The sequence below is a fragment of the Lissotriton helveticus genome, chromosome 9 (assembly GCF_964261635.1).
Source record: "Lissotriton helveticus chromosome 9, aLisHel1.1, whole genome shotgun sequence".
In the NCBI taxonomy this organism is placed as follows: Eukaryota; Metazoa; Chordata; class Amphibia; order Caudata; family Salamandridae; genus Lissotriton; species Lissotriton helveticus.
This window is the reverse complement of record NC_136070.1, coordinates 870,572,888-870,600,074: the sequence shown is the minus strand read 5'-3', so window position 1 is coordinate 870,600,074 and position 27,187 is coordinate 870,572,888. Positions and strand designations below refer to the sequence as shown.

The 27,187-nt window shown below is 44.7% G+C and overlaps 1 protein-coding gene across 1 annotated transcript in view; it reads right to left on the bottom strand.

The window, feature by feature from the left end:
• The window catches only part of LOC144783021 (C5a anaphylatoxin chemotactic receptor 1-like), a 137,242-nt gene extending 111,105 nt beyond the window's left edge, over positions 1 to 26,137 (bottom strand). Inside the window, exons 1-2 of the mRNA XM_078662210.1 lie at positions 26,006 to 26,137; positions 15,888 to 16,040 (exon numbers count right to left, since the gene is read on the bottom strand). The gene's annotated coding sequence lies outside the window, so the exon portion shown is untranslated. The remainder of the gene's footprint in view (positions 1 to 15,887; positions 16,041 to 26,005) is intronic.
• Between the last annotated feature and the right edge of the window lie 1,050 nt (positions 26,138 to 27,187).

The window sequence follows — 27,187 nt, the reverse complement described above, 5'->3', positions numbered from 1 at the left end:
AGCACACTAAAACTTTCCCATACCTAGGGGTCATAATCGAGGGCTCTGGCTCCTGGGGGCCCGAGGTTAAGAATAGGACCCTATCTTTTAAACGCACTATAGGAGCACTAAAAAACTTCGCCGCCAAGTTGGGCAAAAGATCCCCCGAAATCATGCTAAAGATTTATATATCTAAATGCAGAAGTGTTGCACTGTATGGGGCAGGGATCTGGGGGTATCAGGATACATCGGCCATCCAAGTCGAAGAAAATAATTTCCTTAGATACCTACTAGCTCTCCCGAAAGGTACCTCAGTCTTTAATTGCCATCCGGAAGTGGGGTTGGACTATATATCCGACCTGATTAAACTGCAACCAGTTCTTCTCTGGTACAGAGTATGGGTCTCAGAGGCCCTTGTTCTAAATCAGGATATAATAAAGGATGTTATGGGCCTCGAAAATGCAAAGCGCATAGCCTGGCTTGAGTATATCAGGAAAATATTTACTGACATACAACGGCCTGAGTATTTTAGTAACTCAGTCTCAATCATGAACATTTCAAAATCAGAATTGAAGAGGTTATGTATGGCTCACTTTGAACTTCTAGGTGTGTAGGAGAGATGACGAAAAAAACAGTTAATGAGCATCAATTGTCGCTGACCACCTGCACAATTCAGCCATATTTGACCATATGTAACTTGGGCTTTGACCGATTTATTTTAACAAGATTTAGGTTTAATTTATTTCACTGGTTAGTTACATTCCCAATTAAAAATGACTGGTCGAGAACCTTGGCTCTTTGCCCATGTGATTGTACATCGGTTCAATCCACCTTTCACGTAGTATTGTTCTGTAAACTATACGAGAGTGAGCGTAAAAGGTGGAATAAACAGTATTTGAAGCAAGGTGCTTGTCGGCAATGCCGCCCTGCGTTTCTTAGTTTGCAGCAAGTGGGAAGCGCTACTTGTACTATGGTTATGACTGGTTTTAAAAAAAATGTTTTAAGAAAACGGAATTTAATGATTAGCAAAGTAGCTTAAATTGATTTAATATTGTTTTAACAAAATGTTTTTACTGTATATGTATTGTATGTATATATATGAAATGTTGCTTTTATGATTTTATGTAACAAAAATCGAATAAAGCTAATCTGAATCTGAATCTGAATCTATAAATTACTATTATTTAATTTTTAGACCTGTCAGCCTTAGAGTGGTCTGCAACGAAGGTTCTGCTTTTTTCCCTCAAATTCATTTTTGTTAGCTTTAGGTCTCTGTGCACTTTATCACCGCTAACCAGTGATATAGTGCTTCTGTTCATTCCCTTACATATAGTAAAATTAGCTTACAGCTACTTGGCACATTTGATTTACTTATAAGTCGCTTGTGGAGTGATAAACAGTATACCACGGGTTCTGTAAATTAAATGCAACTAATGGGCCTGCAGCCCTTATTGTGCCAAAAATGTAAGTAGTCCCTTAAAACATGTCCCAGCCTACCATTGCAGCCTGAATGCAGTTTTAAACTGCCAGACTTGGCTATATAACACCTTGCCAAGCCCTAAAACCCCATTTTATTGCATAGAAGTCACACCCAAGATTGCCCAAAGGGCAGGGTGCATTGTAATTACAAGGTTGGGCATGTACTTTTAAGTTTCCTAGTAGTAAAAAAACTCCTAAATTAGTTTGTCACAACTGTGAGGCCTATCTGTCTCATAGGATAGTATTGAGTTGCCTTATTACATTTAAAATTAGCTAACTTTTGAGTGGGAACAGATAAGCATCCCATGTTTGGTATCTATGTATTTGTAATTAAAAATCATCTTCAATGGGAAAATCAGATTATAAATTAAAATTGTGAAAGTTGGCCTTTTCCTGCCCTTTGTCATTTGATGCCTGCAGCCTCCACTGGGTCACATGACTGTTTTTAGTTGGCAGTTAGACTTTGTGAATCCCTCCAAGACAATCCCACAACTGAGGGATTAGGTGTGCTTGTAAGGCCATCTGCTGGCAGGATGGAGGGGTGAAGCTTGGCACCCCTCCACTTGCAACTGAATAGGCTGTTCTCTGCCTTCACATGAAGGGTTTTTGGTCACTGCATTGTCCCTGCAGCCAACCTGGAGCTAGGGCAGTTAAGTTAGGAATGTCTAAGTGCTTCGAAGACTAACCTATAGAAACGTCTAATACTTTAAAAAAGACACCAGGCATAAACATAGGATCCTTAGACCCACTCTTCATTTTAATTTCTGGACCTGCAGAAGGACTCTCAGATGGCTACCTTTTGCTGTGACCTGCTGTGTACTCAACAGGACTGGTTTGAGGCTCCTGGAAAAAAACATTTGCTTCTTGGAGCCTGCCTTGAGCCCTCAGAGGCCTGCCCTGCTGCTTGAGCCCCTCTTCATCCCTTGAACCAACGACTATCAGAGTTTCATCAAGGGCTAGTTTGCTGACCTCCTGTTCAGCACTACATGGACCTAACAGGCGCCCATCATCTTGAACATGAGCCTGGACCAAGTCTGAGTGAGTTTTGAAGTCCAAAGTAGTGCCCCTGCAGTCCTGGACCCAGGGAAGACCGGGACCAACCTGCTTGTCTATCCGCCCAAAGTGCATCGCCGGTCGGCCTAACTTTGCGGTAGCTCTTACTACGGTCTCTCTGTAGTAGAAAATACTGTTCTACACCAAAGGAGTATTGGGCCTTCAGGAACCCTCATCAGCTAAAGCCTAATCCCGCTGGAGATTTTCGACTTAAAAAACAGACTAAGTCTGAAACGTAGAAAACTTCACAGAGACTTTGTCCAGCAGCTCTCCAATGACAACTCCTTCTCTGACACAGCCTGGAGGCTTGCCCCACTGAGCTTTATCTTCTCATAATTTTTTCAAAGGTAAATTCGGGCATATTTTTGTACTTTGACCGGGTTTCGCGCAAATAGATATCCATGGTGGCCGCTTTGATCTTTTAGGCAGAACATTTTACTAAAACTTTAAGAATGCAGAATTCTGGTTCTGATGATTAGATTTTTGTAATTTTTGGTGTCAAATGATGTATTAAAATTTAACCTATTCTATAAATTGGTGTAGGATTTTTCTTTTGTTGTGTTTTCACTTTATTACTGTTTGTGTGCTGCATAAATGCTTTGCTTTTGCCTCTAAGTTAAGCCTGACTTCTTTTGTGCCAAGCTAGCCAGGGGTAAGCACAGGTTAATTTAGTGACTTTTGTGGTTCAACCTGACAGGGATTGTGGCTGCTGCCTGATCAGGACTAACACCCCCAGTCAAACTACCCAGTTTCTCACATTCACCTAATACATACTCATCCACCTAATCACTGATGCAGATATTGTAAGTACCAGCGGAGAAAAGATCTCCCATCAAAAGTTCTTCCCCCCTCATCTGGGGGTGTGCTGCCACTAGGCATTGCAAAAAGAACAACTGATGGACAGAATGCAGAACAATGTCATACATTCACCCCAGTACAGAGATCTGGGCCTAAATCCATCATTATTTTCCTCACCATGCTATTCCAGTTTGGACCCAGCCATATGCAAATCTATCTTGACCCTGCGCTCAATGGGAACAGTCCAGCGTGAACTGCCAGGCCAGGTCCTCCCTGGACTGGAAGCAAGTATCCTAGGAGTGGTTACAGGCTTCCAGCACTCATCAGCCAGGATAGCTTGACTCCAGAGGCATGGAGAGCACAGGACCCATGTCTGGACATACTCGTCCCACTTGGGGTGGCAAATGCAAAAAGAAAAATTGATGGACAGAATGCAGAACAATGTCATACATTCACCCCAGTACAGAGATCTAGGCCTAAATCCATCATTTCTTTGCTCACCACGCCATTCCAGTTTGGACCCAGCCATATGCAAATCAGTCTTGACCCTGCTCCCAATGGGAACAGTCCAGCCCGAACTGCCAGGCCAGGTCCACCCTGGACTGGAAACAAGCATCCTAGGACCGGTTTCGGGCTTTCAGCCCTCATCAGCCAGGATAGCTTGACTCCAGTGGCATGGAGAGCCTGGCTTGGAAGTTAGGTCTGAACTGTTCCCACGAGGCACAGGGTCAAGACTGATTTGCATATGGCTGGTTCATTCATTCATTCATTCGAAAAACTTCATTAGATTCTTTTGAATAATAAAAGTACATGATTACAGTGATAAAATATATACAATGCATAAAAAAATTATTCCATATTATTATACAATTTTGCAAAAAATAAGTGCAACCAAACACCATATATAGTTTCAAAACAAGGTTTTCTGTAGGCTGCCAATTTCTTTATATCAATCCAAGGGTGTCAGAATAAATAAATAGCTTAAAATTACTTAAAGCCCTATTCCCCGATTTCCCTTATCACAATTCATATATTTTCCTCATTCGCCAAGCAATTCTAATAAAATTTAACACAGCGCAACAAATGACGGCATTGGACAGAGATCGTAAATGATTAAAACCATCCAGGTATGAACAAGGGGCAATTTCCCTCAGAATGGGCCTAATAAAACTTGCCTTTACATCTTTATTTAAAGTGCAAAACAGCATAAAGTGCATTGTGCTTTGTTCGGCAAAATTATTGCATGGACATGGAGTCAGTCTCTCACACCAACTCGTCGGGATAGGAAAAGCCGCTGGAAAGTCCAATGTGCAGAGACGAAACCTCATCAGAAGGAAGCGGGAATGTGTATGGGAACTAAAAGATAAATACAATTGTTGGATTTTTGGCGACCCATAGAATGGGGTCTCATCATCCAGGTTAGGTATAACTAACTCATTATAATAGGCATTTTTAATCATTGATTTTATATTAGATGTGTGCCATCCGGATTTTCAAACAAAATTCCTAGGCCAATCTTACTTAAAGCATTTTTGACATAGCAGAGCCAGGGAATAGACGAAACATTTTCTAAAGTTAAACAACCCCTTATAATCGCTCTGGGAAATGATAACTCTTCGGACGACCACACTTGCCCACATAAAATCAGGGGCCAATCCCAGCTCTAAATGGCAACATTTTGTAGGAGAGCTGGTGGGAACCATCAGCAATCTTTTTATGAATTTATTTTCCAAAATTTGCAATTGACTGGTTTTTTTGACTTCCCCATGCTCCTGCCCCATAGGTTGTGACTGACCGACATTTTAGTTTATATAAGGTAAGAATTTCTGCCACTGGTTTATGACCCAGTTTAGACGCAATGCGTCACAGACCCTCAATAATTTTGCTGGTCTGTTGGGCTCTAGTCGCAATCGAATTGTCCCAGTTTAATTTGTTGTTAAAAACATTCCCTAAATATGTAAAAGAAGGGACCTTTTCAATGTTTCTACCGTTTACCACAAATTTCCTTGTTTTTGTGTTTTTCGGGCCACAGATCATAATAGAAGACTTATTAAAATTGACCTTAAGATCCAACTCCGTCATAAAATCAGTAAAAGTGATCAGGGCTTTTTGTAGACTATTGGCTGTCAAGGTCATCAATACAGTGTCATCCGCATATGATAACAGGGGAACCGGATTTCCTCCTACAGTAGGGTTATCCAAGTGCTGCTCCATTACGAATTTCTCCACCCCATTTGCATACAAAAGAAATAAAAAGGGGGCCAAAATGCATCCCTGACATACGCCCTCTATGGATGCGATGAACCTAGATTTTTATCCTCCTGGTCCATAATGTATGCAAACAGAGGTAGATGAATGCATCCTACGTAGGAGGGTAATAAGTGCCTCTTCAAAGCCCATATTTTTCATGAGTAACCACAGCTTCCCCCTATTAACTGTGTCAAATGCACTGGATAAGTCCATGAAGGCCAAGTGGATCGATCCTCGCTTTGCCTTCATGTACTTACCCAAGACTAAGGCCAAAGTGAGGCATTGTTTGTTCGTACCCATCCCCTTTCGGAAGCCGTATTGTGAATGGGATATCAGGCCAGACTCATTCGCCGAAAGCTCAAGACGGGCAAGAATTACCCTCCCCAAGACTTTGCATGTTGCGTCAATTAGGGAGATAGGCCTGTAACAAGTGGGATCATTCCTACTGCCCTTCTTGCATATTGGGACCACCATAGCTTCTTTCCAAGAATCAGGGATGCGGTCCACTATTACTGATCTAAAAACATTTGCCAGCAACAGTGCCCATATTAGGGGATTACCTTTGAACATATCTAAAGGGACACCATCTGGCCCTGGGGCTTTTGCAGAAATGCCCTTCAGCATTGCAGCTTCAACCTCCTCAACCGTAATGGACAGACTCAATTGGTTTGCAGTTGCAAAATTAACGGCTACGTCTTCTTTTTGGTTTTGCAATGATACACCCTTGGGATTAAAAATTTTTGTAAAATGGACTACCCATGCATCTTCAGTTCCTCACCTCGTCTGTAAAGAGTGGGCGGTTTATGACTTCCCAGAAGCCTCAGGAGTCCTTGAGGGCACCAGCTCTCTCCAGGTCATCCCAAGCAAGGCTACTTAACTCTTCTTTTCTTTTCCAAATTACTAAGTGATAGGTTTGTCTTGCTTTCCAAATTGAATCCCAGCACGGGGGACCATGTGCAGGGCTTTTTTTAGATCTTTTTGTGCCTTAGAGCACGTGGCATTAAACCATTTTACAACCTGTGTTTTTTTTCTCTTTATGGACCTTGTCAAATTACTAGCCACGTCTCTACACATTTCTTCAAAACTCTGTATGACCTCCTCCGAACTAAGGACATCAGATAGACATATCATGACCTTATCAATATTAGATCGTACGAGGTTCTCTTTGAATTCAACTGGGTTTATTTTACTCCATTTTAATCTCACCCCTTGGTTAGAGTTATAATTTAAGGGGAGATCATCACTATTACCTTTAGCTACCTTTATTCGTAAACTGACGACCAGGGGTTATAATCACTAGAGGGGTTGGGTTCCACCACAAAATTTTCCACCAAATGGGAAAATTTCCTAGAAATCAATATAAGGTCTATAGTACTTGCCCTACCCCCACCCTGAAATATTGGGTACTGATTGAGTCGAGTATCAACAAAAGATAATTTGTTAGTTACGATGATATTATTTAGAGCCTCGCCCTGGACAGAGTGTTTAAAATGTGGGAGTGGTTTGATTTTCAATATCTAGCACCCCACAAACCATGTGCGAGCTATACCGACATATGGTGCAATTGAAATCGCCCAGCCAAATTATACAAACAGGAAAACATTTAACTACAGCCTTATTTATCTCCAGTTTTAAATTAATAATGACCCCACTATCATTGTGCTTGAAAATGTTGTAATACCAATTAATTAGTAAAATTGGGACATCGGTTAGGCTTGAGACCAGAATGAACTGAAACTAAGGAGAGTCCATAATATTATCAATCTTTATCCTTCTATATTTTACAGAGATTAGGGTAGCTATACCACCCTTTGCCCTCCCTGCAGAAGATGGAATTGCCTGGACACTAGATGAGCAGAAACCATAACTAGCCACTTCATCCCTACTCCAAGTTTCTTGGAGGCAAATAAGGTCAAACATCTTAACATATGATAGACAGGCCTTGTCAGAGATTCTTGATCTAATACCCGCTATGTTCCATGAAGCCACTTTTAGAACCTGTGCATTTTGAGTGGGTGTGACCATTTCACCCACACCAGCGTCCACATCTGGATGTTCTAATGACAAAGTACTTGTTTCCACGTTGTGCTTCTCGCAGACTTCAGGTAAGGGATGATCAGACTTATCTACCTGATGGGTTAAATATAAAAAATCCACCAGGTCATTAAGGAGATCAGAAGCTATCCCAGGGTTACTATTTATTATAATTTCCAGTTTATGTGGGCTGCTAATGCTAGAAGCCAGTCAGTCTATATCTCCAAGGTCACTCAATGGCTCATATCGATATGAATGGTACCAAGGGGGTATATAGGATGTTGGTTAATTTGTCTTGATGTCACTCTTTCTATGACAGACCCCAGGACTCTCGGTGGCAGATAGAAGAAACCCAGTGGTAAGATGGAGACTCCCCTAGGATACAAGGACCAGGTGTTAGACCTTTCTAATATAGTTTTAACTAATCCTGGGGATCTAAAGGATAGAACAACACTGTAAACAGTGACTCCTCCATCCCTGTCTTCTCCCCCAAGAAATGGAGGGATTTGTTCCTCAATGAGGACCAGTGCCCAAAAGCACCTGGCGACAGTGGAGGTACATTGGCTAATATTACCGTATAGGGGTGGCTTCAGGGGGTAGATGGAGGTTTGTAGGTTCACCCTCAAAAGATTTTTGCTTTCCTCCTATTGGGCTTGGGATATGATGTTGATTGCTCCCTAACTGCTTACCATTTGGGGTATTTACTACCCGAGCATGAGTGAGGGCTAAATTCCTTTCATATAAAGTGTCCTCCACTCTATACTGTGACAGCCCTCCCCCCCTGTGCATGACACACTGTTCTGATTACTAACAGTATTGACAGTATTAACAGTTATGTTTTTTCCATATTTCTATTAGTAATATTAATCTCCCCCTATTAGAAGTGGTTGTGATCATGTTGCTGTTTGTCATAGTTCTTTCAAGGTCCGACAATCTAATGGTAATAGCCAACAGCTTTTGAATCAGTGGGTTTAGAAGTGCAGTTACCTTAGTTTTTTCCAGTAATAAACCTCTATAGGAAATGACCCCCCTGGAACAACCTCAGGGTTGGATATATTTAACTCATGGATAAGCTCCTTTTCAGTGGATTTATAATTCGAAGCTTGGGTGGCGGTAGCTGTTGTTTACCCGCGCTTGACCTTTTCTCTTCTTTGAAGGTGGCGCAGAGCTATTCACATGGTTGGATTTAGATTTTTGACCCCGGGTAACCACATTAGACTTTGTTGGAAGGCTGGAGATATCATCATTGTCCCATGTTTTTGGGGTTTCTGTATTCTCGGTGTCATGATCTATTATGACTAAACTATTGCTTTGGGTTACTGGTGCCTCCAGAGCAAAATAAGAGGCGGGGCAGAAATAGTAGAGGCTATGCCTGTGATGTCGGATCTGTTGTCAGTATTTATTGCAGGCTCAAGGGAAAGTCTCCTCTCGGTTAATTCAATTTGGTGCATCAATACCGACGCACCCCTTAACAAGCATTTACAATGCAATGGATTCGCCTTTGGAAAAGTTAGAGCTATTGGCATTGACAATGACAAATGTTGTATTTATGTGTTGGTTTTGAAAACAGATAAATAAATGGCATTGTCATTTACATTGCCATTAGCTTAATCTCTCGCAAATGTGAGACCTATTGTACCCTACGGACGAGCTCCTACCTAGATCGCACTGCAGTAAGGGTTGGGTTGGGGTGGGAAGGCAAAGAGTTTTCACCTGTGGCCTTAGTGAGCCCGCTAATGAGTGCATGGCCATTTCCCATTGTGTGGCGGTATTGCCTCATTGCTTGTGGCATATTCTGCTGCAGCGAAGTTCCAGCTTGTGCGCAGCACATGGGTCAATGCCTGATATGACAAAAACGGCCTGCTGCATATGGCACTCTGTTTCGCCAGGTCCTTAAATGACTGAGTGTGCAATTTTAGAAAAAAGATCCCCAGTTGAGGTTATGTCTGCCATGTGTCATTGTCGCAGGTCTAAGAGTGCAGAGGACCCACTGAGGTATGGGAGACCTAGAAGCGGAAGGACATGTGTGTAGGGGAGAACAGAGGCAGTGAAGTGAGGCTCCTATGATGGTTAATGCCGATCCTGAGACACTGCTGTCTGAAAGGGAATGGGTTTCCTACACTTTGAAGCCAATGGAGGGACAGGCAGCTAAAGAAGTAACACGCCTTCTCGCTAGGGTGCCTACTACCTGAAAGAAATGTAAATGTGTGCTACTGTTAATCATCAAATCTAAATGGTATGCAACCTTTACAACAAAACTTTTACAACGACCTACCATCACAACGCAACTTTTACAACGCATACTATTACAACGCATTGCTCTGGGGGGCGCTCTAGGATAGGGAATAGGTTAATTTACTATCCAATAACCTTCCCTACTATCCACGGGGACAGGAGTTGGAATAGTAAATTAAACTATTCACTATCCAGCACCCCAAAGCGCTATGCGTTGTAATGGTATGCGTGGTAAAAACCACGTTGTAAAGGTAGGCGTTGTAAAAGTATGCGTTGTAACGTCATACATCCAATCTAAATGCTCCTTGGGAGCCAGTGTATTCTTTTAACTGATGGAGTCATTTGAGGCTTCATGGTGACAAAGATGTATTCTTTTTATGAGGCAACACAAGGATGTTACCAGTTGAGTTCTGGAGTGCGTTCTTCTAATGGAAACCTAAAAGGTTTGCATTAAGTACTGTGTAATTGCGTATTGCAAAAAAATATATTTTGAAAGCACTTCTCCTGCTCCTATTGTACTCACAATCACAGTTACTATAACTTTTGTACGTACAACTGCTGAGTCAGACGTAACACATAAATTGCAGTACCTTTTTGCATCAGAGTCATCTGATGTCCCAAGACCAGTCTGCTGTTTCAGGTGTCTACAGAACAGCGCACTGATCAAGAGAGCCTGAGGGATAACATCGAGGCCCACTTAGGAGCCCTGCCGTATTTGAGAAGAAGAGGGACACGGAAGAGGCGGGAACTGGAGGGAAACAAGACGATGGAGGCAGATCCTTACACAGACAACGTTGTTACGTAATTGTCATTTCCTACCACTCTGAGCGAACACCTCGATCCCTGTGGTCTCTTACACCTAAAAATACGGCCACTTCAACAGAAAGCTGGTGCTCCTAGGAGCAACCTATACTTCCTAAAATTTCCCATACATCTTAAGTATTCTCATTCAGCAAAAGAGTGGGGGGTTCTACAAGGCATACGCACGGTTATACAACTCTGCTGTCCTCAATCCGCAAGCAAAAAATAGTTATGTAAACTACCATTACCAAAGCCGATAGTCAGCATCGCACTCTGGCCTTAAAGTATAGCACGGCTGTGTTATTTTTATTCTTCTATGGTTTGATGTACAGACACACTTCAAACAGAGACCATAAGAGAGTTAGCATTATGGGAAACAAATGTTCTACTTTTTAGCAAGCTACCGTGCTATTTATTCTCTATTCGTGCCCCAATTGAGACCAATTAAAGGCAGAAAATGGGAATCCGAGCAGACGGTCGTCTGGGCTTAAATACCCCATGGCAATTCTAGCCTGTCTCCTTCACGGCAGTGGTTAAGCAGTCATTTGCCCGGCGGTTTCGCAACAGACCTCTAACTCTGATTGGTAAGACAGATGGTTCATATCACCTCCCTGCCACACTGCTCTCCGCCGTTCTCTTCAGGTCACACCACCACTGCCAATGTAAATGTTAATACCTAACAAATTGAAGAACGCGGGAAAGCATACAATGTGCAAATCGGCATATGCTAACATTTCCCCATGAGATTCTACCCACCGAAGAGCCCCCTTCTTGTGTGTGAACTCCATTGATGTTGGTACTGGTGAGCTGATCAGGCATTTCCCAGTCCAAGCCGCTCCACTGTGCTAACCAGGAGCTGTGAATCGTCGCACACCAGATGCCAGCACAGCCTCTTTTTCGTAATGTTTACACTTTGAGCTGCTCAGAGAGACAACCAGTGGAAAAGCAAACAAGCATTTACGATGCATTTACACACGGGCTCACGGACAGCGGGAGGGGGGACGGGCTCACGGACAGCGGGAGGGGGGATGGGTTAACGGACAGCGGGAGGGGGGGACGGGCACACAGACAGCGGGAGGGGGGGCGGGCTCACGGACAGCGGGAGGGGGGGCGAAACACGAGTAAAATATGCCGCTTACCTGCTAACCGATGCCAGGCAGACATCCCTCGTTGCGGTGCCTTCCAGGAGAAATGACCAAAACAAACCTCCCCCCCCCAAAAAAAAGCACCGCCCACAGCCGCATGACGTAGGCAAAAGCCTAAAAGTCTCGGGAACGCCCACGAATCTGCTCCGGCTTTGACGGACAGATCTCTGTTCCAATGGCTAGCCTACATTTATGGAGCTAGCCAATGGAACAGAGGGCGGATTCCCAAGCCAAATACTGTAAACATTAGATTTCGCCTGCGCCAAAAAGCTGCACGGTGCGCAGCTTTTGACGAGGCGAAGCCTAATAAAAAAACGTCCAATGTCCCCACAACCCCCTGACCATTTCCCCACCTGAACCTACTCATACTAGCAAGACCTTTCAGGCTATGATACTGATTCTTTACATTTTTCTTTACATTTTTAAATGGCTTAGTACCTTTCAAAAACTGAGAGTCCGCTGAGAGTCCACTGAGAGTCCGATGTCCGCAGTCCACAAGCAGAAATAGATGATAGTAGTATGGCCCAGCCCAGCCCAGTCTCGAACAGCCTCGACAGCCCGCCCTTGAGGGGCAAGACAGCGCTTTAAGCACAGGGTGATGCGTCGACCTCGTGAGCGGCGGCAGCTGAGAGAAAGTGACTGGTGCACCCTGGGACTTGTGGTCCCACCAGGGCAAGGTGCTCAAAATCAAAGAGTGGCAACTGTCAGGGCTACCAGGGACTTTGGTGCCACCAGGAATCTTGCAGGGATGCCCCAGGTATCACCTCAAACACAGGAATCAAGGTAGCATTATCCTGATCACTAACCTCTTACCAGCACTGCCAAGTGATTAGTATTGAAGACATCATAGGAGATTATGGCATGAGACCTTTGGCCTTGATTATGTTGCAGGAAGTGATGTCTGTAAAATATTATAAATGCTGAAAATAAAATGAAAGGTGGTAAAGTCTCATTTAAATAGGCAAAAATTCTCACTGAGTGCCCAATTAAGACACAGGTGTTCAGATGAGATAAGGAAAATGTGGCTGCTGCAGAGGACTTGCTCCTGGGCCCTGGCTCCTGATGGCAGCCTCCAAATGCCCTCAATGTGGCCTCCGTGCCTCCATGCTGGAGGGGTGGCCACTCAGCACCCCCACCTGTCTTCCGTAGATCCGAAGTCCCCTTACAATCCGCTGTGTGTAAAATACGGGGGGGGGTCACAAACAGGGAACAGAGCACGGGACTGGGATCAGAAATTGCCGAGAACAGCCGGCATCCTCCTCGCGCCCTCCTCGTGCCTCCTCATGGCTGGGTCTAAAGTGAGGTGGCAGGGTGAGCAAAAGAACGATGGATTTAACCCAGATCTCTTGACTGGAGTGAATGTATGATTTATTCAGCATTCCATCCATCATTTGTTTGTGTAGCACATTTCACCCTCAATGGGATGGGTATGCCCAGACGTTGGTCTCTTCCTCACTGTGCCACTGGATTCAAGCTAGCCTGGCTGATAAAGGGTAATGCCCAGAAACCGGTCTCAGGAGGCTTGTTTCCAGTCCAGGGAGTACCTGGCTTGGTAGTTCAGTCTAGACTGTCCCATGAGGCACAGGGTCAAGACTTATTTGCATATGGCTGGGTCTAAACAGGGGTGGCATGGTGAGCAAAAGAAGATGGAGTTAACCCAGATCTCTTGACTGGGGGTGAATGTATGATTTATTCAGCATTCTGGCCATTATTTGTTTGCGTAGCAGTTTTCACCCTAAGTGGGATGGGTATGCCCAGACATGGGTCCCTTGCTCACTGTGCCACTGGATTCATGCTAGCCTGGCTGATGAAGGGTAATACCCAGAAACCGGTCCCACAATGCTTGTTTCTGGTCCAGGGAGGACCTGGCTTGGCAGTTTGGTCTGGACTGTTCCCATGAGGCACAGGGCCAAGAGTGATTTGCATATGGCTTGGTCTAAACTGGGGTGGCATGGTGAGCAAAAGAACTATGGATTTAACCCAGATCTCTTGACTGTGGGTGAATGTATGATTTATTCAGCATTCTGTCCATCATTTGTTTGCGTAGCACTAGGCATTGCAGCACCAAACTAGCATGAAGCTGAACTCGATGATGAAACATGCCACCTAGGTGGATGAGGGTGCAACATTCTAATTTAGGGATGCCCCCAGTAAGTAAGTGTGATACTCATTAGGACACTCCATATATGACATTTGTTGTTTTAGGCTCACACCAGTGTTAGGCTGTGGGTAACACTTTGGAACGTCAGATTTTTAAAATGTTTCTGAGTTTTGAGAGAGAAGATGTATGTGATGAACCAATCAAAAATCTCCTAGCCTTATTTTTTGCCTATGAGTAAGACACTCACGAGCCAGTTCCTAAAAAACACTATGAAATCTGTACCGACAGGTGTCCGAATTCTCACAGATGTAGATGTCCAACTGTTTGGAATTCATACAACTTTTCCAGGTTACCATCACAACAGTAAGTGGGAGATTAAAACAAAAAAAAGTGCAACGTAGCCCCCGCAAGGCTGTGTTGCATTGTGCGACAGGGAGGGAGCAGGAGAGTGCCATATTTTTAAAGATATGGCTCTCTTCTCCCCTTTCCCTAGTGCTGGCGCTGATTTCAGCAGCAGTGCACATTGCACACACCTTAACGCTGTAGCGCTAGGGTGTTGTTTGAGTGTAGCATACGTTTTTTACACAAAGGGTACCCTTCCTGTACAAAATCCTATGTTAGACACGAGGGAAAGCTTTTCCCACTTTGTATGCATGCTGCACAGTGCAACATGCATGCAAAGTTGGACAAGGAAGGAGATATGAAAGCATTTCTCCTTTGTTGCGCATAGTTGAAAAGGGCACAGTTTTCTCACGCTAGACTCAATCTACTGTTTTTAGTAAATGGGGTTTAGCGTGAAAAAGCTTGGGTGGTTGCATGGGAACGCCCCCAATGCGCAAAGTAATGCAAAGCAGGGCAATGCGCTGGTTCGCATTACTTTTACGCTGGAAAGTTAATTAGGAAAAAAAGATTTTGCACCTTTTTGCATCACTTTTATGTCGCAAATACAGCACAAAATCGTAGTAAATCTCCCCTAAGTCTGGGCTGTGAACTCCGCTCCACCAACGAAGTTTGCAAAGTTTTCTGCACTCTGCGTTACGCAGAGATCCCGGAGATCCGAAAAACTCCTGGTGAGATTTTTCCTCGATCACGATCGTCAACATGAAGTTGGCGAGCGCGAGTGTGGAAAATCAACAACCCGGCGAGATTTCTCAATGCGGGCGGTCGGATTTTGAATTTGCAAGTGGTCGCGTATGCTCGTGACCGCTCGTGTTGAGAAACTGCCCGCTCGCGCTGAGAAAGCTGCCGCTCGAGTAAAAATCTACCCAAGCGACAGAGACGAAGCAGTACCCGCACACACTGTGCATGATGCCATTTGCGATGATTGCACAGTGCGGACAATCTCCTGGCACTGGAAATCACAGCAAACTGCATTTATCTAAAGAAACTCCGCTGCTCGAGGAGCACAGCGTAGTGCAGCAGAGTTTATTTTGCACTATGCGGAACTCCGCAAACTCCGATCAGGCTTACACAACACCTGAAAACGTTTTTTTGAACATCCTTTTCAGGGATCTGGTTATACACAAGTATATTTTTGCACTGTCATAAAAACATAGAGCAAGTGTAAATGCACCAATAAACTTTTTGTTCTCCAAAATAAAAATATTTTTCCCCCATTGGAAACCCCTGCCTGTATACGCCACAATTCTGCGGATGCGGTACCATCTGCTTTCCACATTGGAAAGGAATTTACTCCTGCCCGTGACAGGAGTAAATCAGGTCCTGGAGCATCCCCTCTACACAAATAGGATGAGAATTACTCCCATGGAACTTCCTTGCATGTTGAATTCAGACTTGAATTATGCTCTTTGCAAACAAAATGTTGGGCTTTATAAACTCATCAGCCCTTTGATGCTTGCACTACACTAGGATTGGCTGAGCGTCTACCCTAATGAGCAATGCACTACCATACTTAGGAATGTTAAGGTTGATATAAGAGCAGAAATGGAGAAACTGTGACATTTGTGTCAAAATGCAGACATTTTTGCAAAATTCTTTCATTTTGGCATTACCTGATAAAGCCTTGTTGCTTTCGCTGAGGTTGAATCGTTCAGTGGATGCTTCGCAGCGGCACAATAACACCGTAATATAGCATGCTTCTTCACTTCAGACAGGGCAACTGCTTATGTGGTGCAAACCAGAGTAGAGAGGGCACTTAAAACAAGCTGAGACAAAGCCAACAGGTCTGGATTCAGTCTACTAATGTATGCAAACAAAATTAGTGCAAGCATGTATGTGCATGAATTAGCGAATTAAGGTAGTTTAGCCAATGTTTTTCACACATATGCCCATTTGTCAACGCCATACCTGTTTTTGCAAGAGATTTGTACATCACATGATGCAAGCACTATAATCAGAGATACATGTCTAACTTGGTTGTATGTGAAAAACATTGGCTACAATATTAACATGCGTTACACAGTCTTATGGTCTAAAAACCCTCCTATTTGCATGGTTAAAAAAGACAGTCACACAGTAATCATCTTAACATATCCAACAGTGAAAGGGTATGTGTTTCATGTAAGGTGCAAACTCAAAGAAGCTCATTCTTAACAGAATGAACATCAGTTTAACAGTTCCAGTGCTCTATTAGTTGTGTTTGCTATGCGTTAGATGTGCACTTTTCAAGTGACTGATCAATATCATACGGAACTGTTAATTTTATGGCTTACAACTGAAGATGGCAGAGTATGTGTCAGTGGAACTAGCGGAAGATGGTGAATGTGAGCATTGTTTCTATGGACTGCTGACTGTTCTGCAGAAAAAAATAATACAATTAAAAATAGATGCAAATATCAGCCCTACATTGCCTATCTCGAGCCTGCTGGGTAAACGGAGGAGAGAGGCATTTTTGTACATGCACAAACAAGCAGTACACGATCCATTGCTTGTCTGGCGATCTCACAGGCCTAAGGTGTGTGTTGTCATAAGCATTGCAAGCCATTGCCCAGTAGCTGAAGGACCACTCTCTTGGATAAGGTTGGCCCTGATCACTTCAGCCCTGCAGTGCCCGGGCGACATGCTATCTTGTTTATCACTGACTGAAGTACTCACGACATCTAATCCGTTTGCAACTCATCACAGGGTGGGGTGGGATGGGATGGCATTAGCAAGTACTGCTCACCCGACCCCACCCCACCCTATGATGAGGTGGGGACAGATGGAGTTAAATCAGTACTGGTAGGAGCCGGGAAGCTCTACAGTGGAGCCTCACTTCCGTATGTTTTTAGACAATAATGTTGCTCCACCTACAAGAACAGACATGTCTTGCCAACATATAGAGCGCACATGAGAAACTGACATATTTTGATTTACTCATGGCAATGTTGTCAGGCTATGAGAGGTGAGGGAATGTTTAAATTGTTAATAAGGCAGTGATGCAATCTAATATACTAAGTTGACTTTGGAGTCACTTTAGGATCCCTCACCTGGTAGTTGGGGCCAGGTACGTTTATGCTGCCCCCTTATGCCCTTTTTCTTTGCTTATTTCCCAACAAACTGCACAGTGCCCCCTGGTAGGCAATGGTGGGCTCAGCAAACATTTTCTGTGGGGGCCAGTCACTCAGAGGACAGTGGATTTGCAGATGTATGATGGAAGATTAAGCTTCCTAGTCCAAGGTTTTTAGGTCTTGCCTACGCAGCGCACATGCGCTGCATAGGAGAAGACCTCTTGAAGTCACTTCGCTTTTTTGACCAAAAACATGCAGCATTGCTTTCAATTACAATGCGTGCACCTTTGGCGATTCCCTTGCGGGAGCGAATTTTGGTGACATCTGTTTGTAATTAACTTTCAAACAGATGGTGCCCCGGCTCGCTCCCACAAGGGAAACGCTTTGTGTGCTCTCGACTGCACTCCCCCCACCCCTCCCACTCGATTACCGAGAGTCAGTTAACCTGCGGGCTACGCCGAGAGTGAGACGCATTTGTCCTTGTCTTGTTTTTTATGACACTGCCCAGCTGTTTGAAAGAAGGTCACAGCTACATTTTGGGATGTGCACTGGTGCACACCCTCCCTGACGCCTGGCATGGGAGGCCCTTACATCCACCTCTGTGGTTTTAGGAGGCAGTGTAGTCTGCGGAGGAGAAAGGGGCAGTTCTCTCATTGCTGTGTGGCAGAAGGGCCTCTGCAGCGTGGTTGTTTTGAATGTGGCTTCTCACCAATAAGCCACACCCAATTACTGCACTTCCACCTGGGAAGCAAATATATACACTTTTAAGCATGTCTTACCACCCCTGGCACAGCTAAACTGCAACACAAAACAAACAGCACCTTTTGAAAAAGAGTTTTATTTAACAAAATGCAAAGACTATCACTTTTAGAATAAGGCTTGGGGTTTATTACATAATACTTCTCTAAACAAAGGCTGTCTCAGATACCAAATGCATTAGATTCAAATATATGTAGCAAACTTATAATCTAAAGGCATGAATAAATAACTGAGCAAACTATAATACTGATTGAGGGCGCTAGGGGGCGCATAGTGGGATGGCTGCCTAATATGACAGCTCCGCCGGACGGACCTCAGCCAAGTGCGGTTTCTATTGTTTAGCGGACGACAAATCGAGCAGAACGGACAGGAATGGCCGTCGGAAGATCGCGGGCACCTACGGTGTGAAAAGCGGCGGGTGCGGTGTCTGGGAAACGGCTAAAGTGTTAAAGGACTTGTGGCGAGCGTGGCGATGAACCGCCTTTAAAATGGCCCCTGCGAAGCAGCAGCGGGGCAGTTCTTTCACCCAGGTACGGCGGCGCTCCTAACGGGAGAGTGCGGTTCCCCACTTTAACTTTGCACCGGGACAACACTAGACCTCAGTAAAGGGCCGGAAAAGCTAAGAGTGGCGCATACATAGCGGGGTGAGACGGCGACTTTGCTATTAGATACAGCGCTATTGATGACCTAAAATGGCGGCCACCATGACATATGGCGGGACACCGCGCTAACGCGGATGGGCAAAGTCTGCTGCTGCTGACAGAATACACGGCAAAAACACTCACTGGTGTGCCAGGCGGCGAATATGACACAGCGGGCACTGCTGAAATTTACTAGCTCGGTTATGTGGTGGGAATTGTGCCCTCATGAACTCACTAGGCGCATATGTACAGGAGCGCATGTAGCTGCCGTCTGAGGAAGTGTACTCTTGCTGTGAAAGGAGGCTGGTGCACTGAACAAATGTGGAGATTGAGAGGCGACCGACGGCTGGCAGAAGGCAATGCTAGATACAGTGAGAGGCCGTGACATGAGAAACACACCAACACCAAAGCGGTTTCACTCCAGATAGCAGACATCTGCTTTGCAAAAGATGGAATGTGCTAATTAACACAACGTGAGGAAACTGTAAGGCCGACTGTGATCTGAGTGGCTGGTTGGGGCGGAGTTAACTGGAAAGAGCAGCGCATTTCAACAAGTGGAGATAGTAAGCAAACTGCGGATTATCGACTCTGCACTCGCAATCTATGTTGGCGCATGGGAAGTCGCTGCGGCCGACGCGGTTAGGTTTGAGTTGTCAGCACTTTGGAGCCTAGTGACAATTGTCATTTTGCACGACCAACAAACCACAGTATAGAGTGGCACAGACACAGAGTTGGCTTCGCTTGTGCGGTTGGGCAAATAACAATTCTGCCTACTGGGCAGTCACTATACCGAGGTGCAGCGGACAGAACTGTGACACGAGGCGCACAAATACTGATTGATGATGGGAAAGCCAGACAAACAGCAGCAAAAACTGTCTTTTGAATCGCAAATGAATGAACCATGGTGGCACATCGCACTCAGATACGGAGGGGGAGACGGCCATGACTAGCGGCATGGAAGCAATTCTGAAGGCCATACAAACCAACCTGCAGGATATAAATGGCAAACTGGACCATCTTACAAGTAGAGTGGACAGTATGGCGGCAAAAATAGACAAACAGGGGGAAAGGTTGGATGCGGCTGAAACTCACATTTCGGCGGTTGAAGACGAAGCGCACGCCAGTACTGGCAGATGTACGAATATGGAAAAGGTACTGGAAGTGATCAGAGCCAAGGCAGAGGATTTGGAGGCAAGGTCGAGATGGAACAATGTGCGCATAACAGGCGTGCCAGAAACAACCAACACAGGTCGCATGGAGACCTATGTGGAGGAGATGTGTCGGACATTATTTGGTGAGGATCACTTGTCACCGATATTTATAATCGAGCGGGCACATAGGTCGCTGGCACCCAAACCCCCCAGACCAATCGTGGCTCAGGTTTTGAACTACCACGACCATGATAATATACTGAAGATGGCCCGAAAGAAAAAACAAATCACGTATCAGGGGAATCGGTTGGAATTCCATCCAGATTACACCATGGCAGTACAACAGGCCAGAAAAGAGTTAGCTAATGTCAAAGCGAAATTGCGGAATCTGCAGATCGAGTATGCCATGTTGTACCCAAACACACCTCAAGGTTGTCTGGGAGGGTAAACCAACGATTTTCCCCACACCCAAAGCGGTTCAAGATTTCCTCAAGAAAATCACGAGTAAAACCAAAGAGAAACATCGCGCTTCCCCACAACATGACTCTGACTGATAGAGGGTACGACATGGATAAGGAAGATCTGCTACATGTCGTGAAGTTGGGTAAGCTATTGGGACCTTACTGCAACGTTTGAATCCAACGGACCACGTTAGCTGCACAGCTGAGACACTTTGGTTGGTAATTGCACAACACTGTGGAACTGTGAAATGTTGAGATGTAGGGAAGTGAGAGCCATGATATAGACTCGGATTACAGTGACAGTCATGTGGATGGACGCTTCGTAGGGACAGAGATGGCGCCCTGGCGATCTAACTTCGGTGGCCCTGGTGCCGAGCGAACACTGTAGATGTTAACATGGCTGCTGCTCAGGGTTCGATGATGCATAGAGCCGGTCATGGAAGTTGGTGACTGCCAGATTGGCCACAACAAAATGCTTGTGCTACTGTACACTACAAGGTCACACGCCACTAATGGCTCATTGTAGGACAACTGATCTTATCAAATGTGTGGGAATTGATTGATTGGTAAATGTTTAAATGACGTACTGCTTGTTAAGATGCCATTTATAACATGGATGATGCTAAAGTTCTTTCTTATGATGTTCGGGAAGATATGTTCCGCATAGATCATTATGGTTCGGCCACATCCGTTTAATTGGATGGCGTAATGTGCCCTAGGCGGACCTTCATGTGGGTAATCCCCATAATGTTTCTGATGTTTAAAACTGTTTCTAATGGGGTATGGCTTTGGCAAAATTGGGTTGCTGAAGTGGGAGGGGGGTGAATGTGTTGGGGGTTAGTTATGATCATGGGACCTGATCACTTGAGACGCATTGCTGAAATCCACTGGAGTTGCATTGGTGGGAGTGGGACTCGTGCATTGCAATGTTTTCTATTGACAGCGAGAGGGGTAATGTTAGCCATGATGTCACAGGGTGCATTGACAATAACAACTGATGGCTAAATCACAGGATATCGCAAGAAGGACGCATTTAAATTTGATAACGTGGAACATACGGGGGTTTGTGAATCGCAAGAAGGTTAGGCAGGTCTTTGCATGCTTTGATAGGTGGCGGATAGATATCGCGCTGCTACAGGAAACTCACATAGATCCCGCCACACAGTGTAAAATAGGCAACCGCTGGGCTGAGCCTATATATCACTCCACGTACTCTTCATACTCACGGGGGGTCACTATATTGGTGAAAAAAGGTGTTGGCTTCCGGAAGGATAATCTGGTGGTGGATGACCGGGGTAGATATCTTGTTTTAACAGGGAAACTCAGAGGGCAGAAGGTCACCATTATAAATACATATGGTCCTAATACAGACGCACCGGATTTCTACCAAGAGGTGTGGCAACATTTGCATGAAGCGCATGACCATACATTGATTTGGGGGGGGGGGATCTGAACCTCACATTACATGACATGTTAGACAGGTCAGGGCCAACCGTGGAGCTGCATAGAAAAGCAAGAACCAAAATGCAGGATATTATGACTGATCTGACGCTGCATTACATATGGACGGTGAAACATCCAGGATCTAGAGAGGCAACGCACTCCTCTGCTGCATTTGGCAGCTGGGCGCGTATTGATTATTGGCTGGACTCGAACAACACTTTGCAATGGACTGAGAAAGTAAAACACATGCCTAAAACCCTCTCATATCACTATCCTATAATACTGTCTCTCCAAATACCACACTACATGCCGCCCCCGTACAGATGGAGATTCAACGCTAAAGCCCTCACCGACTCAGTATATGTGGACACCATCGCCAAGGCAATAACTGACTATTTTCACATAAACGCACCATCCACACAAGATCCATCTCTACTCTGGGAGGCCTTTAAAGCTACCCTGAGAGGAGTATGCATTAGCACGACTGCAGGGATACTCAAAGATATCCGCACGCAGTTGACACGTTGCGAAGCGAAGTTGCAGTCACTTGAACGCCAATATGAGAGAACGCTAGATCAGGCCATTTTGCGTGAATTGCGACAGGTTTTAACGGAACACAAAACTTTTGCTGAGGACGAACTTAAATGTGTTAATAAATGTCCCAGGGCTAGAGCTTTTGGGGAGGGAGGCAGAGCTGGGAGAGTGTTGGCAGCTAAAATTGGAGACGATTGCGCGTCGGAATACGGAGACGCCGACTTGAAGATATCTGGATTGACCGAACAGGCAATTGCCGTAAGGAGATATTACTATGGGTGTCTACAAAGAATAGGAGGTGGGACCTTTTTCGACTACGCTGAACAAACCTTGGAAGTATACAAGGTTGAAAAGCCCTATTTGAGAGTAACAAGAAAATTAGACTCAAACCTGGGAACCGGTTGGAGTACCCAGTTCTCTGGTCCCACAGCAGTAGGATAACCTTACATAGAAAACCCTTAAAAATATGGGAAGATATTGACAAAGGAATTTTTTGGGAAAACTCCCAACACCTTGAAACACAGATTGCGCCCTGAAGAAGTTCTGTTTGGCAGAACGAAACGCGTTGGCTGGTGTCTTGTCTATACGTGGACCATTAAAAGAACATTGAATTTTGCACATCACGACTCAGCGTTTCTATAAAAGGACATTTTAAAGGCTCATTACTCTCCTATGATCGGTGGAGATTTACTTTTGTAGCGGTGCTTTTCCACTCAGGATAAAAAGAGCTGGGAGAGTGATGGCAGCTAAAATATGTGAGGGCCGCAAATCTCCAACTGTGATACAAATTTGGAATGAGGATGGTATTATAAGTGCGGACACTCAGGCAATACTGAAGGGACTTGTAAATACATATGGCACACTTTACCGGGCGCAACCCACGGTAACATCTGAGGAGGTCATGGAATATTTAGAAGACGTGGCCATAGCTTGGCTCTCTGATGCACAGAGGAAGTATCTAGCCCAACCTGTCACGGTGGAGGAAGTCACGGAGATTATAAACTCGTTACCCACTGGTAAAGCACCAGGCCCAGACGGGTTTACAGGGGAGTTCTATAAAAAGTATGTGGATCTCATTGCCCCGAACTTAGTTGAGATGTATGGAGATGCTTTTGAGAAATCAGAATTACCACCCACTAAAAGGGAAGCAATGATGATTGCTCTACTGAAACCTGCTAAGGACCCGGAACTATGCGATTCCTACAGGCCCCTGTCTTTAATAAATGTTGATTCCAAAATGTTAGCTAAATTGCTGGCATGTAGGTTACAGCCCCTTATGACTAATCTGGTCCTACCGGATCAGTCCGGGTTCATACAGACTAGGGCTACCACACACAATACAAGGACGCTTTTCGCACTCTCCCACTACCTGATACCCACAACCAAGGCAGTAGCGGTCATGCTTGATGCCGCTAAGGCATTTGATTCCATAGCATGGCCTTATTTATTCACGATATTAAAAAGGATGGGGTTCCCGTCTATGTTTATACAATGGGTACAATTACTGTATACACCCCCCATAGAATGCATCCAAATTAATGGTTATATCTCGGACCCGATCAACATAGAACGAGGGACAAGACAAGGATGTCCACTATCCCCTTTTATATTTGCCCTTGCCCTGGAACCGCTGGCTTGCAAAATTATTAATATATGTGGATGATATGCTACTTTACGTGCGAGACCCCGAACAAAATTTAAATACTCTCCTCTGTGAGTATATTAAGTTTGGAGGACACTCTGGGCTCCAGATCAATTGGTCAAATCCTCCATTCTAACACTGACGGACACCACGTTGCCTCAATTCTGAATTCCCTCTGGAATGGCAGGAAGATCCAATAAGGTACTTAGGGGTGTGGTTTCATAGAGACCCCGAAATTGTTATAAGGACAAATTATGGAAAGGCGTTGTCATCTTTAGATGACAAAATTACTTGGTGGATACAGTTACCACTCTCACTTGCAGATCGGATCGCCATTGTTAAGATGGTGGCACTCCCTAAGCTCCTTTATCTTTTTAACAACATCCCGATACAACCCCCGACTGAGGTGTTCAAACGAATTACGATCGTACTCAGGTTGATATGGGCGGGTAAACAGGCCCGGGTAGAGCTGCGTACATTAACTCTGCCGTACACTAAAGGAGGAATGTGTGTACCGGACTTTTTTCTCTATTATCTTTGTGTTCAGGCGCAATACACCACATACTGAATTCATCCGATTCCCTACCTGACGCACGCAGCAGTGGAGGAGGGTGACGACTTACCCATTCCCTTATCCTCTGTCATCACACATAATCGTCCCCCTCTACATGCACAAGACATTAACACAATTGACACCACCATTAAGACATTGAAAAAATTGGGTCAACTGGCAGACAAATTAACATTATATGCCCCCGCGCTGCCATTAAGTCACCACCCTGAGATTTCTGTCACAAATGAAGAAGTGGGGATGAAACTGTTACACCAAGTAGGGATAGACACCATGGGCGACCTCTATTGCAATGGGGTGTTTAAGATGGCACAGGACCTGTCGTATATTACAAACCAGACACTACTCTTCCAATTCACATATCACAGGTTGCAAGGGGCAATTAAGAAACTCTACACCGGCTTCCCTGCTGAACAACCTCAATTAGATACCCTACAACTAATCATATCTTCTACAAACACCACACATTTAGTGTCAAGATTATACACGACATCACAGAATGAGATGCGAACAACCACTGACAGAGCACGTGAAAGGTGGAATGCAGTCCTTGACAATCCACTCACGAAGGATGATTGGAGCAGGGCTTGTGCAGTGACCCCAATGCTAACCCCTAATGGCAATCTCCGAATTCTGCCTTTTAAGTATCTACATCAAACGTATTACACACCTCTGAGGTTGTATAAATATGGGCTACGTGCTGAAGCGAATTGCAGACGCGGTGGAGCTGATAGGTCAGATTTTATACATCTAGCATGGGATTGTTTGAAAATACAAGTCTATTAGGTAGAGGTAACCTTGCTACTGTCAGAAATGGTAGAGTCTGATATTATCTGCAATGTCTGAACCTGTTTGTTGGGTATATTGGGGAATGTACGGGCTACGAAACGCAAATTCTGTCTGATTGCCCTGCTGTTGGCCAAAAGGAGGATCTCCTTATGTTGGGAGAGCAAACTTGCCCCTACCCGGAAGAACTGGATATGTGACATGGCCTACTGTCGCGATACCGTGCTCACGTATGAAGTGGAGCTACCTGAGCGCTCCCGCCCTAAAGATTATTGGCAATATCTCACGAGTTACTTGAATGCCCACCCCTCTAGTTAATGACATGAGCCACGCACATTGTACCCTCTCAAAAATTGATGTATAATGAAATGTCTGAGTCTCAATTGTATTATATTGCGCAAAATGGATTGATGAATGCAGTAGTGTAAAGGTCCGTATGATTTACTGTGTTATTTTTTTTCTGTTTGAAAAAGCAATAAAAACATTTTAAAACTATAATACTGATTAATAAACAAGCAATAACTGATATAAGATGAGATACACTGGACGTCCTACAAGAGATCAGAAAGATATATATACAGAGTAGAGGATCACTCTGGATGTGCACCTCCCACACCACAAAGAAACACTTCAAACGATCACAGCCACTGGCTCACATCACAATGGCAATAATCACAAAACTCAATACATCACCTGTTGCATACACTGCCCACTTCTGGCCGGGGGATGTCTTCACACAGCTGGGGCTCAGCAATCAGGGTTCAATCCGAGATAGACACGCCTGCCCTCACTCGCAATCCAAACTCCCAAACTTCCACTTCCACCAGACCAGTGGAGGCTCCCCCTTTTAATACAAATGGAAACGTTGGTCGAAGCTTCTAACAAGCCTCGCCTCCTTTTCCCATCAGATTCCGTACCACTCCGTGCCAAGGACACAGCATTGGTTGATCAGGCCTTTGCTTTGACTTGAAAAGGAGCCTGTACATTCCTCCGATAAGAACCGGTTTCTACTAGCACACAGAGTGCAGAAAACAAGTGAAAGCAAAACATGCCCTATTCAGCTCTGCAGCTCCATGCAGGACAGAAAGGCCCAAAGCAAGATGAAATTGAAAAGCAAGAAGACATGAGAGCATGTCAAAGGCAATAGTCAGCATTGCCATAAAGCAAGGTAAAGTCAGAAAACAGAATGGTCAAAGCCAATAGTAAGAACTCATAATTCTCACCAATGCACACACATTCCTGCACACCTTCAAATACACATCCCACACGCTCTGCTCTTGGCAAGACTGTTCCACTCCGTAACAGCTTCCACTGAAAGACAGCAATATTACAGAACAGAAGAGAAGCAGGCAAATGCAGGACCATTCTACATTAAGGTTAGAGTAAATAACACACTAAAATCAATTTAAAAAATGGTGATAGTTGGAGATCACCATAGGGTGCCAGACTACAAAAGTGGCTCTTTCACTAGAGTGGTGAGGAAAGCAGACGTTCATTGTGAGCCGAAGTCTGTGTGTGTGTTGGAGGCGGGTGTACTATTCCCTGTGTGGTGGTTAGTTTTAAGACTGGGCTCTCTTGTGTCTGTAGGAAGCACCAGCTCGTATATGATTAAAGCGCGAGCTCTGTTTTCCTGCCTGCTGCGGGTGGCTAGTGTTTACCTCTGTCTTATTTACTCCTGTTGTTGTCTGGCTTGGCCTGATGTACTCCTTCTTCTGATGTCTGGCTCTGCCCGATGTGGTGTCTGGGTGAGTTTCTGCCGCGTTTTGTTTTGTTAACATAGAGGATGAAAGTACACTTGTCGAAGGAGTTGTGACTAGGCACGACCCCTGGAATATGCACACTGGCCCCCAAATGACCCCCTCCTCAACTCACGGA